Source organism: Callionymus lyra, chromosome 3 (genome assembly GCF_982586985.1).
Source record: "Callionymus lyra chromosome 3, fCalLyr1.hap1.1, whole genome shotgun sequence".
Taxonomy (NCBI): domain Eukaryota; kingdom Metazoa; phylum Chordata; class Actinopteri; order Syngnathiformes; family Callionymidae; genus Callionymus; species Callionymus lyra.
Window position 1 is genome coordinate 6,508,960 of NC_141820.1, and position 12,805 is coordinate 6,521,764.

The 12,805-nt window shown below is 36.2% G+C and overlaps 1 long non-coding RNA gene and 1 pseudogene across 1 annotated transcript; one reads left to right on the forward strand and one right to left on the reverse strand.

The window, feature by feature from the left end:
* The first annotated feature begins 360 nt into the window (after positions 1–360).
* Positions 361–7,939, forward strand: LOC148083129 (uncharacterized). The gene is made up of 2 exons (XR_015710724.1): positions 361–443; positions 560–7,939. It is a non-coding gene; the product is annotated as an uncharacterized LOC148083129 (long non-coding RNA).
* Positions 7,940–8,196: 257 nt separating this feature from the next.
* On the reverse strand, positions 8,197–11,488 carry LOC148083130 (uncharacterized; annotated as a pseudogene).
* Between the last annotated feature and the right edge of the window lie 1,317 nt (positions 11,489–12,805).

Here is a 12,805-nt window from a genome sequence, read left to right on the forward strand (position 1 = left end):
CTAGCCTGAAATGAAGAAACATTCATATCAAGGTGGAGATTTGAACACAGAAAAATGTCGGTCATTTTAGGGAGAACATTTGGATTTAAGAGATATGTTCATTAGAACTGTTACAATGTCCTGCACTATCTTAGGAGGACTGAATGATTCAAGACATCATAGAAACGTTTATTTATATATCTACTAGTATTGTTTTGATTGTTTAAGCGCTTTGTGACCCTGGTCTCGAAAAGCGCTATATAAATAAATATTACTTACTAGTAAAGTAAAAGAGAAATGACACTCTGTACCAGCAGGTGGTGCTGGTGCACCTTTAACTGCTATAGAAGAAGATTTCAGAAGTACTTTCTCTTTCTCTGTCGCTGCAGTGACATCCGTTCGTGTTTTGAGAACAACATTCATCATCCATCTGTTGGTTTCCATCCTTTTGAGTGGCAGTAGAAGTAAGTAGAAGTATTGTGTACTGTATCCAGAGTATGTATCTGATGATATCTTAGTATTATTCTTCTTTTCTTGTCTTGTTTGAACATATTTCACTTTCACACTTCCTTGCATTAAGTCCTGTTCAATTTGTTAGATTGGAAATTATTCTACACTATACGTATATGCCATAAGTTAAATTAATGCTAAAAAGATGATCAAAATATAGAGTATAAAATACTAGCCTCATCTAAGAGCTTAAACGTTTAAATACACATTCACAACCAACATTTCACTTTCATACTGATATACACTGTGTCAAGGGTAGCTTGAAACAGACTAGAGATTATTCAGCGATTTAATGAAGGACAGACTGTCTGCTCTGTTCACACCTGTGGACGTGAAACAAAAGAGCAAGAAAGAACACACCCAAAAGAGGGGGGCTGGAAGACAAAGGAATCCGCCCACACAACAGGGAAGCAAGGATGTTGCTCTCCAGGTGACTCGAGACAGGAACTAACATCAAAGAACCACTGCCCCGGAACAGACGCCCCCTGGACAGGAAACTTTCCCTTAAATGTAGAGACGACCCATAACCCAGGACCGTCTTTCCCGGAGCTATCGACCTGTACAGCTGCCGGCAAAGATCGAGTCCTTTCGATCGTAAAGTTATATCTTTGTTTGACTTGTAGCGGCGAATAAACGACCCGTACACTCTGCATTTTGACCTTTTCTCTCCATAAAGCAAAGTATTAAGACCCGGATGTGACGTCGTGTTGGAGCGACAGAAACGGACTAGTTTTAATCGTTTTACCAGGGTGTCTGGAAGCTAATTGAGCGATCGAGGGGCTCCTGCCATTATGACTTCGACACTTTAGACACGACAGGCTGGTAAGAGTCTCGTTCCATGTAGCATAGTGTGTCTCTCTCACCTGTTTTGGTAAAATACTGTTGTCGTCGTGTTGTCATGACATATTGTTTTGTTTCAATTGTCTGTGTCTGTATATTTTTATCTTTTGAATATTTTTTTTCTCGCTGCGGTACTTGTAAAAATTAGCATTCGTTTGTGTGAGATCTCTGATTTTTTGTGACACAGCTGAGAGTCCAGGTTCGTGTGTCTCTGGACACTATCTCTTGCTGATAAGAACTGCTGCTTGGCAGACGTTGTTACTTGTCAGCTGCTGCAAGGCCGAATGAGCTCCGAAAGACAATTTCCTTGTTGGTGGGAGTGGTTGCTCTTGGAGGTTGAACTTCTAAGACTTCCTTCTTTTCCTCACCGACCCTCCCATTGTATTCATGTGTTCTCTAAACGCACACACATTCTTACGTCATCTTGAATTCTATTCACTATTGGGTTCGATATAATTATCTTTTCTCTTTATTAAGAAACATTCTTTGTTGACGATAGTTATTTTACTATTATTCCTGTTTCTTAATTTGTAATTTCTTAATTGAGGTATATACAAATATACAGTTAATTAGTGGTATAATTGGTTTAAGAAGAAAAACAAACCAACTCACATTTCAATTTTCTCCTTCTTCTGCTGTGTTCAATAACAATAACACAATTAACATTGATGGTTGGCACACTGTTGTATGTATTAATGATCTTGACCATCCTCTCTTCCTATTTCACATTATCAATCGATCAACTCACAATTGGTCACATTGCGTGTAACTTTTGGTGTTTTGTCTAACTAATACTGCTTATCTAAAACAAGTGTGTCATTGACTGCTTGCATGTGTGTACGTTTGTTGATATCTAGTTCCTGTTTTCTCTTCTTCTCTCAATTTCTGATCTTTGGTGTTGTATTTGCTATGCTGCCCCCTGCTGGTTTGCTCTTTGTTTACTTCTTAATTGACTTTTGTTCTGACTCAATTGGTGTAACTATTTAATTATTGATTAATTGAATCAATTGCAGTTTATTCTGTTTTCTTATTTTTTCAATTATTACTTTAAATACATTTTATTATTTTAACAATCAGTCATACATTTACTATTTTATTATTTTTAGTAAATTAGGGATTGGATTTTTATCTTTTTAATTATTGGAGGAATATTAAGTTATATGTTGTATTTGGTCATTAGACAGTCACTCTTATTCCTCTTCTTGTCAATTTTGCTATATATATATGCAACTAATTAGGAAGTTAAATAATTAACAATAAATAAATAATAAGTTGTTAATTTTTTTGACTTGAATAATTTTAATGAATTAGTATAATATTTTGATTAGATCTAATTGCATTTATTATTTTCAAATTAGTCCATTTAATTTTAATTCTCTTGTTTTTATTATTAATATCTTAATATAGTATTTGTTTTATTTATTATTATCTCGGATTTTATAATGGATTTTAATTAGTTAATTGAAGTTTTGGTTCTTAATTTAGATTTTTAGATTCTTCCTCTTTCATATTTTCATTTAATTGTTTATTATGGTAATTGCTTCTTTACCTATTATTTTTAGCATTATTACTAATATTATTAATATTATTAATTTGTTCTATTCATTTATTGACCTCCTATTTCAAGACAAAAGTAACTATTACTACAGGTGACAAGTTAAAGCTCCTGACAGGGAAGAAAAATAAGAAACGTTAATCTGTTTTTTAATTTAATGGTAAATCTTATGAGTGTGTTACTCACATCAATGATGATGAGAATTCATAATAAATAAAATAGTTAAACAAAATGCTCTTATTGAGCTCCAGATACAGCTAATTCAATTTCAACTTAAAGACTTGAAAGAGTTTCTCTAAAAATAGAGATGATAGTTCTAGGGTCCTATCATAGCTCCCTATTGGCCACTGGCTGGAGTGCATGGGTGTGGCAGGAGAAGAGGACGAGGAGATGGAAACAAACAAAGAATTTTGGTCAACAATGGCGCATTTTTGGCTTTTAGTCCAGGAACTTTGGTCCAGTTCCCTATTGGTGACACCTACGATTGAAGCAATTTTTCTGAGCTGAACAAACGAGAACTCAACCTCAACAACTCTCCACCAAGAATGAACTTCTGCTCCAGAGAGGGAGGAGCTGTACTGGTTCAACGTGATTGAACATCTGATGGTTTCTCTGATCTTGAAAAGACTTTTGAGACTTCATTCCTATGATCCACCTTTGGACCCCCCACACTGCACTATGAACTATGTCTGGGATGATGATGAACGTGATTATGAAGACAAATGGCACGATCTGGTCGCAAACATGAACTTGACTCTAGTCTGCGATGACATTTTTTGTGGTCCTGATGGTGAGGCTGCAGAACTAACAACTGAACAAGGTTCTCTATGCTCTCTGACACTTCTGTCCCTCGTGTTGCTCTTGCTGTGGTTGCTGGTGGAGAAGCTAGGTTCTATATATTATATATAGATATTATAACAGGGCCCTGAGACAAATGATTAAGAAATGCAAAGTTGTTTGTGATTTGATGAAAAAGCAGACACATCTAAACTGTTAGAGACATGATATCTTTAGTTGTAACAGTAAACAGTTAATCCCAGAATAACATACTCTGATTGCTCCACTCAGAGCTATGATGAAAGCAGCCATAAGAAAACTAAACAAAAACTTGTGAGGTCAACTGATGCAGAATTTTATTTTAAACTAATTACAAGTGACTCTGTCTAGAGCTGCTGACTTGTCACCTCCAGAAACTAGACTATAGAGACTAGACTATAGAGACTAGACTATACTATACCATTCAATCTTGATGTGAGTGAAATTGATGATATATTGTTCTTTGAAATTAGACTTAAATAGTGAAAATGGTAAAAATAGAGACTAAAATACTGTAGGAGGAAAGGTCAAAGAAAAAATAATAGATTAAGAGATAAATTAAAAGAAACACTGAGAAATATAAATATGACATTCTTCTCTCTAGTTGAATAAACCAAACAACTATAAGTGAATATTAATTAAAGAAACAGTTAAGATAAGCAAAATAGTAATCTAGAATAGATACTGTATTTATTTTGTGGGTAGATAAATAAAGAGGTCTGACACCTGATCTAATTAACTACTACATTCATAAAACTCATTTGAACTCACACAACACTCTCAGACATTCACATAGATATTACAAATAACACACTGATCTCAGAGATAAACAAACAAACACATGATGTCTTAAATTTAAATTGAATAAGATAAAAAAGTGTCTCTGCTACAAACTGCTCCCTGTGTGTGTGTGTGTGTGTGTGTGTGTGTGTGTGTGTGTGTGTGTGTGTGTGTGTGTGTGTGTGTGTGTGTGTGTGTGTGTGTGTGTGTGTGTGTGTGTGTGTTAGTGTGTGTGTGTGAATGAAATAATTCCCTCCAACACCCGCCTCTGTTTCTCTCTCTCCATGAAGTCAAAACTTACTGATCATTTGAACTCTCTGCTAACTTCAAGGTTTATTCAAATAAAACACATGACAAACTCTAACTGACATCCACAGATCAAAGTTTTGAATACACAACTCATGACACACACACAATATCCTCATCACCACCTGAATTGATTCAAAACTGACCTTCTAGTAACTTCTGATCTTATCCTGTCAGAGGTGGTGTTGAGAAGCTCCAGTGAGGGAGGAATAAGAAGCCACTGTCCACTGCAGACTTAAATATATGAAATGATCTCCTTGTTAGAAGGTGAACAAGAAACATGAGCCAACATGAGTAAAGATAATAACTTGACTAGCTTGAAAATATATGTATGAAAAAATGTAGTTTTAGGAAACTACTCTTTGGACATGTGGTGAAATAGTTAAGATGTTTAAATTACCAAACACAAGAAATCATGATTTGAGATAAATACAACTTCCCTAAAACTAATAACACTTTACTTAATGCTAAGAGAAGGAACATATTGACATTAGAGAAGTTTCAAAAAACAAGGGAAAGAAAATATCTTGTTATGATTAAAACGTAGTTTCAGAATTAATCATTTTAAGAACATGTATTTTTTTTATAAATTAAAATAGAATACTTTTATATACATCAATGGCAGCCAATAATACAATACACAATATGAAAAGTGAAACTTGAAACTAAAAAATTAAATTGATTAATTGAAAAAGTTAAATAAAAAATGGAAATATGTTTCTAAAGCTGCTTCTAATGTTCTAAGGCAACTATAAACATTTTTGAACAAAATGTAAAGCAGAGAACAGAATCGACTAAAAATGTAAGACCCAGAAGAAATAAATTAATTAATAAATGATGCCTTCAAGAAAGAAAATAGCAAATAATCTATTTAGAAACTATAGAATCATATCAGTCTCATTACCTTTGTTAAAGATAAATATACCTTTAATCCAAGATCCAAAAATAAGAACTAGAGCAAGAGATTAATGGAAAATAAACAAGTTGAATTCTAAAATTGACAAAATATGGACTTGCAAGTGTAATTTATTGAAGGAATTCAATTATATAAGCATTGTAAATTACTAGTTTTCATCCACATGACAAAATGATTTGATTGAAGTTTTAAACAAAGGAAACCTAAAATAAATACCAATTTGAAATACTAGAGTTTAACAGTTCTTTGGGGAACTTCAATATAAAGATAATAAATGGGTTAATAATGGAAAATAAGGTTCTCAAAATGTGTTCTATATCTAACAAAGGACAAGAAAATAAAATAAAAGAATGAATCATTATAATTATAATCGTAAAAATATTTTATAGAGTAGATTTTTACTTTTTTAATTTTTTTTATTATTCTTAAATTAAGTCTTAGTTAGTCTTTTATTAATTGGTTAAACTAAGGTCCAGAAATCCAACAATATAAATGCTAATATAGAAAAAACATAATAAAATAAATAAACGGCTGCAGAATAGTTTGCACATAGACATTTTTTTCTATTTGATATTATCCATTTACTTTAGCAATAGACTTTCAAACCAAATCTAAGAGGAATAATAATGATTCAACAAAGCTTAGAATATCTTTTTGTAGCTAATAATGTCATATATTGAATAAATGTATTCATAAATAAATTTAAGAGAGTTAATACCAAGAGTATTATGATTAATTAAATGATTTGACAATAGATTTGGATACAAAGTTATTCAAGAAAACATTTTTTAAATACAAATAAATGAAGTTGTTTATTTGTCCCTCAGGGGAGGACTTAGATACTTAGCTGGATAATAGGTTTGTTACGTGATGGTGATTCTTGTTGCACGGTTCTGTCGATCAACACTGCTGAAGGAGGCTCTGTCCAGATTGCATTCAATTAGTTTAAATCTTTGGTGTAGAAAACAGCTCGAGAATAAGGTACGACTGTGTTTTACTATCTCTCTGACTTAGGTAGTAAATAGGAAGGGGTTAATTTTGTCTACAGGAAGTAGTATGAGTAAATTCTAAATAAATAGCATGATTGAAAGATGTATTGTTTCTCATTTGTAAAGAATGCGATGCTGTTCATGTCTTTCCTATGTTGCAGGACGAGCTCAATGATGCTCTGTTGACGGGGGAGTACGTCAACAACACCTCACATGAAGAGCCCACATCCAAGTCGCCGACAACGGGGCTGCTACTTCCTTTTTACCTCGTTAAAGAGGTTTTTCAAAGCAGTGGATACTGGCTCCATATCAATATATATTTTAACAAAATCTCTACTTCAAAATAGACTTATTAGATGTGAGTTACTTAGTGTGAATATGTTTGTTTTGATGATTTGGCATTCAATTACTTCAGTTTTAATTCGTAGCATAATTTGGAATAATAATTATTATTAATTTTTTTTTTTTGTATTTTCTTTTTTCTTTTTTGTGATTTGAGAGAAATGCTCATAATGTATAATTGCATTAATTAAATGAATCTGTGTTTCCTCTGTTGCTTTCTCACCATATGTAATCTTTGTGTGGCACTATACGGATAATAGTTTAGCATGTTTAGTTTATGATAAGATTCGTGATCATTATTTTGAAATCAGACTAGTCTTTGTTTTATTGCATCATTAGTTCATGATGCAATCAGGGGGAATGTAAGGAAATGACAACTTTACTGTAATCAATCATCTAGATTTAACACACATTTCAAATAGTCACTTGATTAACTGATAATCTTTCATATTTAATTCATATTAAATAATCCTATTCTTGCATTAGATCCACTGACTGCAACACAAGGCCGAGTTCACAAAGCCTCGCACACACAGAAAGATTAAACAATTCCAGATTCCAGGAAGTCTGGACCCCTGTTTGAGAACTCACACTGAAGGACACAAGTCGCTGGGAACAAACTCTCTCTAGAAGTCAACAACCTTCAGTAAGTTTCCACTACGATCACGTGCGACCGGCCATCTTAGAATCAAGTGTTTAGAGTCACTGACCAATCCTACATGTACATTTGACTAGAGGCGTTAACCTGAATATTCTACTATAAAGATCCACCATTTTGTCTGATCTTTGCATTCTGGCATTCTTAGACGTCTGTGATAGATCTCTCTGCTTGCCAGCGCCCGTGTTCACGTAAGTTTGTCTCTGACTTTTGCATAATTCACTAAACGAGCATTTTTCTTAAACTCATCCATGTGTCTGTCCTTCATTCCATCACCACGTACGAGGCTGGGGAGGGGTCGGTTCATCGGAACATAAAATCCCAACACCTGAGACCAGTAATTCTGCGATAACATTTTCAATTCCTTCTTCTGCATCTGGTTTGAGCGGGTATTGTCTTATTACAGGGCGATGCTCAGTCTTCCCTTTAATAATTACAGGTGGAGTATTTTTCATTAGACCTACATCCGTGGGTCCTTGACTCCAGAGTTGATCTGGCAACTTGCTCACAGCCTCTTCCTCGTCTTGTGAGAGGGAGAGGATCTGTACATCTCAGCTCAAATGAGTTTGAGGGTTAGTTCTGAGTGTCCAATTTAATCGCACTCGTTGCCACCCAGTATGCGACACCTCCCACAACGGATTTTGTGGATTTGGCGTCCAACTGAGGTGTGGCAGTGATCCCGCAAGACCATTAATGTCTTTCCACTCATGCTCATGGCTCTTTGCCAAGGACACATGTGGGTGTTGTCCTGGCGGAAGGAGTTGTTTTACCTGAGCTGACACAACTGCAGTAGCAAAACCACACTTCTTTTTACAATATAAGTGTTCTAGGTTTATTACCTATGGTTCTAGTCGCAAGAAAAATTCGCCATACTCTAAATCAGGGCCTGGATCATCTTTATGTCTTATGGTTACGTGAAGGCCCTGTTTTCCCTGGATCTCTCCTCCAGGTTCAACTTTTTCTGCAATTTCTCTCAAGAGTTGAGCTGCTGCTCCTGTCATTTCTGCCTCTGGGAGGTCTAATGACCACCAATAACGGGCGCTTCAGTTATCGGCGGTATGTCACCTACTGAGGCGATCACCCTCCCCTTGTTGTTTGTTTGTAGTCTTATTTCTAGTTGTGTGATAACATCCCGTCCTAACAAGTTATGTGGACAAGATGGATGCAAAACTAGTTCAGCCTGCGCTACTCTCAGTGGTCTTTCTGGTGCAACAATGTTCAAAGTGTGTGACAATGGCAAATGTTCAACCGTTCCATGAGCTCCTTTCATTTTGACTATACCCTTTCCTGGCTTAATTTTCTTTGGGTCCCATCGACCTAGTACTGAAACATCAGCACCGGTGTCTACCAGAAAAACTGTTGGATCTCCGTTTGCTAGGAGTGTCATTTCAGGCCTTTTACCAGGCTCTGTTAAATGTCTTAACAAAAGGTCTTGAATTTCAGGTATTTCTTCATCAAACATTGTGTGTGAGAGGTTAATTTCTTCTTCTGATTCATCAGTTTCACATGGCGGTGCACTCGGTTGTGACCTTGGTGCTGCCACCTGTTGTTGGCCTAGTCATTCTTCATCCTCAGACGAATCATCAGAGTAGTGTTTTCGTCTGGGTTTATCTTTGCGCTTGTTTTTCTCAATACAATCTCTGGCAAGATGTCCTGTCTTTCCGCAAGTAAAGCATCGACCTTCTTTTAAGAGTCTTCTTTTTTCTGCGGACAGTGTATTAGGATCACATTATCATATTAGTAGTAAATGTTTGTTACATGTGTCATGTCACTAGTGACTTGTTTTTCTCGCTTTTTCTCTATCATTTCGTAATTTCGGGCATATGTAATGTGATCGTTTGTCCCAGCCTTCTGCCAGGTCACATTTTGCTTCTTAATGTATCTCGACAGATCTGGTCTCATTTGGTTCAACAAATGATTTTTGAAATGTGATTCCCATAGAGCTGGATGATCTTCGGGAATCCCACCATGTTTGTTAAAAACATCCCTTAATCTGACTTTGAAGTCGTCTATGTTTTCGTCTTCATGCTGCCTGCAGGCTGCTATTTGATTAGGATCAGGCCTCTGTGCATAGATCTGCTCACATCTTTCCAAAATGTCATTCAGAGGTAACGCGACTTGTGCATATGGTATGACGCCACCTTGATCGTTCGTGATCATGATACGAAAACACATAAGTCGTTGTTTCTTGTACTCCTGTTACATAAGCACAATTTCCTGTCCATTCTTCCACCAATCTGTTTCTCAAGACCCCACCTCCACACCACCACCATAACTGGGATCGAATGACGTGTTTCAAGGCGTTCTTCAAGTTTATGTTGGTGTCTGAACAAGAAGGATCTTCTCGCCTGCAGTTCATACAAAACTCTGCAGCCAGAATTGTGATTCGCTCTCGTAGAAGAACTCACATTTCTCCGATCCTTAAATCTCTGCATTAGTTTGTTTCACGATCCATTTTAAAATTCTGGTTCTTACTTTCAGATCTATTCATGGTAGGATTGCATTAATTATTTAATAACGTTTTAAAATGTTTTTTTTTATTATTATTTTGTCAAGAGTTAAATAACATTTGTACATTTTTTAACAATTTTTGGTTAAAAAGAATATTCTGTATGCAACAATATTGAAAAAACGTATATGGAAAAAAAATGCAAGAATGTATATATATATATATATATATATATATATATATATATATATATACAAAAAACAAATTTGGGAAAGTTAAAAAATCTGCATGTTTTTTGACAATGTGTCAATATTATACACTCTTGACGATACACAACACACACACCAAATATATACACAACTCTTTAAAGTTGACTTCCTGCAGCACACTGACTGACTGACCTGAGAGCAGGACTTGGACCTGGAGACCACCTGCAGCAGCTTCATGATTGGCTGAGACTGAGACACCAGCGGGGAGACGGCGTGGATGACGGCAGTGAATTCCTGACCCGGAGTGACCCCTGGATTTATGAAACAACACAACAGCATTTCTACCACTGACCCTGACACATCTTTGGGGGGGACGCGTGTGTGTACCCAGGCCCAGGTAGTAGAACGGGAAGTGGGCCAGATGTGTGGAGTATTCGGGAAGAACCAGCAGTCCTCCAGGCAGGAAGTTCCACATGTACTTGTTCCTGGACGCGTGAGAAAACACTCGGTCCTTGATGATCTGTGCGGAAACAAAACTTGAATCAATTCGTTGCTCCACCAGATGGCGCTCTCAGCCGTGAGATGTTTCTCTCTGGAAACATTACTATTAGAACATTAAGAAGTGAAAGAACCGAGAAAGTGAGGCTTCATGAAGCTTCATCAAGAGTTTTCACTGATTGTTGGTCGATGATGATCAACATGATCTTATCTACTCACACGGTTGAAGTTGAGTTGTTCATTTGTTGTGTCAAACATGGAAACAACCCTTAACAGTCCAGGTCTCTGCTCTTCTGATCCCTCCTGCAGGGGGCGCTGCTGCGACAGTGACACCAGAACTCTGTCGCTCACCAGCGCTCGCACCGTGGACAGAACCTGAAAGAAAGATGATGATGTTGATGTTACTCAAGTTGACCCAGAACCAATCACCTGCTACGATACCGAGTCTATCTGGTCACAAAGAAAGAGCTGAGCTAGAAGGCTTTTCATTCACCGGTCATTCAATACCTGTCAGTTTTCAGAAAAGAAATCATGTTTTGGGGAGTGAAGAGCTCAGTCATCCAGGAGACACTCTGTGTAGCATCATTCTGAGGACAGTCGGGCTCTGACCCGGAGGAAGCCCCGGGACACACCCAGGACATGACGGAGTCACACTAGAGCAAGAGTTGAGTTAAAACATTTTTATTATTATTAACATTATTTTTAATGTTAATTTTAGTAATTAGGTCAGAATATTTGAATTGTTATTTATGTAAAACTAACGTCAAATAAACTCAGTAACTCCAGAAGCAGCTGTGGATCAATGACATCAACAATATTGAATATTTCAAATGTTGTTTTTATTGATTAGTTTTGATGTGAAGATCAGAACAACCTTCCATCTGCATAACTGATAACCTGACGCTTCGTTCTACCCTCACTCGTGAACAAGACCGTGAGATACTTGAACTCTCCTCCTGTAGATGCTCGTCTTATTCATGAACTCTAGCCGATCGAAACATGTTCTGACCCACGAAGACTCGTCCAGGTCCAGAAGATTTTTAAGATGTCAATGATTTTTTGCTCGAATCAAGAACATTTAAAAATAATAATTGTTTCAAATAATATTCCATAAACTGAACAGATTAAGTCGCACGACTGGAACGATTCCAATGCTGGTCCTCAGTGAAGATCATGTTCATCAGGAGCAATTAAAACGAGACAATTCCCCGCCAGGAAATGGTGAGAGAGGACTGTGTGCTTTGACCCGTGACCAGAAGAACCATGAAAGCTACAAAAGACTTGATCATTTGGACTTTATCTACATTTTAAAGTTTGAATTGTGTTTCTACTGGAGCGTACGTCAGAGCAGGAGATGTTTGAAAAACGTGGCAGATTTGAGACTTTTTCACAAAATAGATTCACTCGTCATTATCTAATTTTTATTCTATCTATTTTTAGTCTATCTAGCCACGGCATTTATTAAGATAAATAAGATTAAATTAAATTAAATTAAATAGTTATATTTTAATATATGAGTTTTTTTCAAAAGATCTTACTTAACAGAAATTTTTTAAGAAAAAGTTTAGAAAAAAAGGAGTTTTGTTGAAATGTGAATGAATAGAAATACATTTCCGCCTGGAAACTTAAAACAAACATCATTTCAACGTAATCATGTTGACGTGAGTCACTCAGACTGTTGACCAGGTTACATCATTTACTCTTCAATAGTTTGCTGTAAAATGATTTAAAAAAAGTTGAAATGGAAAAAAGCTTCTGAAACATTGAACAGGTGGTCATAATGTTATGGCTCAATGATCAGACATGATCGATACACAATTCTCGCTCTCAAACAAGACATTGATCGACCGTTTGTGTAGTGAAGTTGTCTTCTCCTCTGGCTGTCTGTGACCTCTGACCTTCAGGGAGACGTGTCGCTGGTTGATATTCGACTGCTCTCCCCTGATGGTAGACCTGTA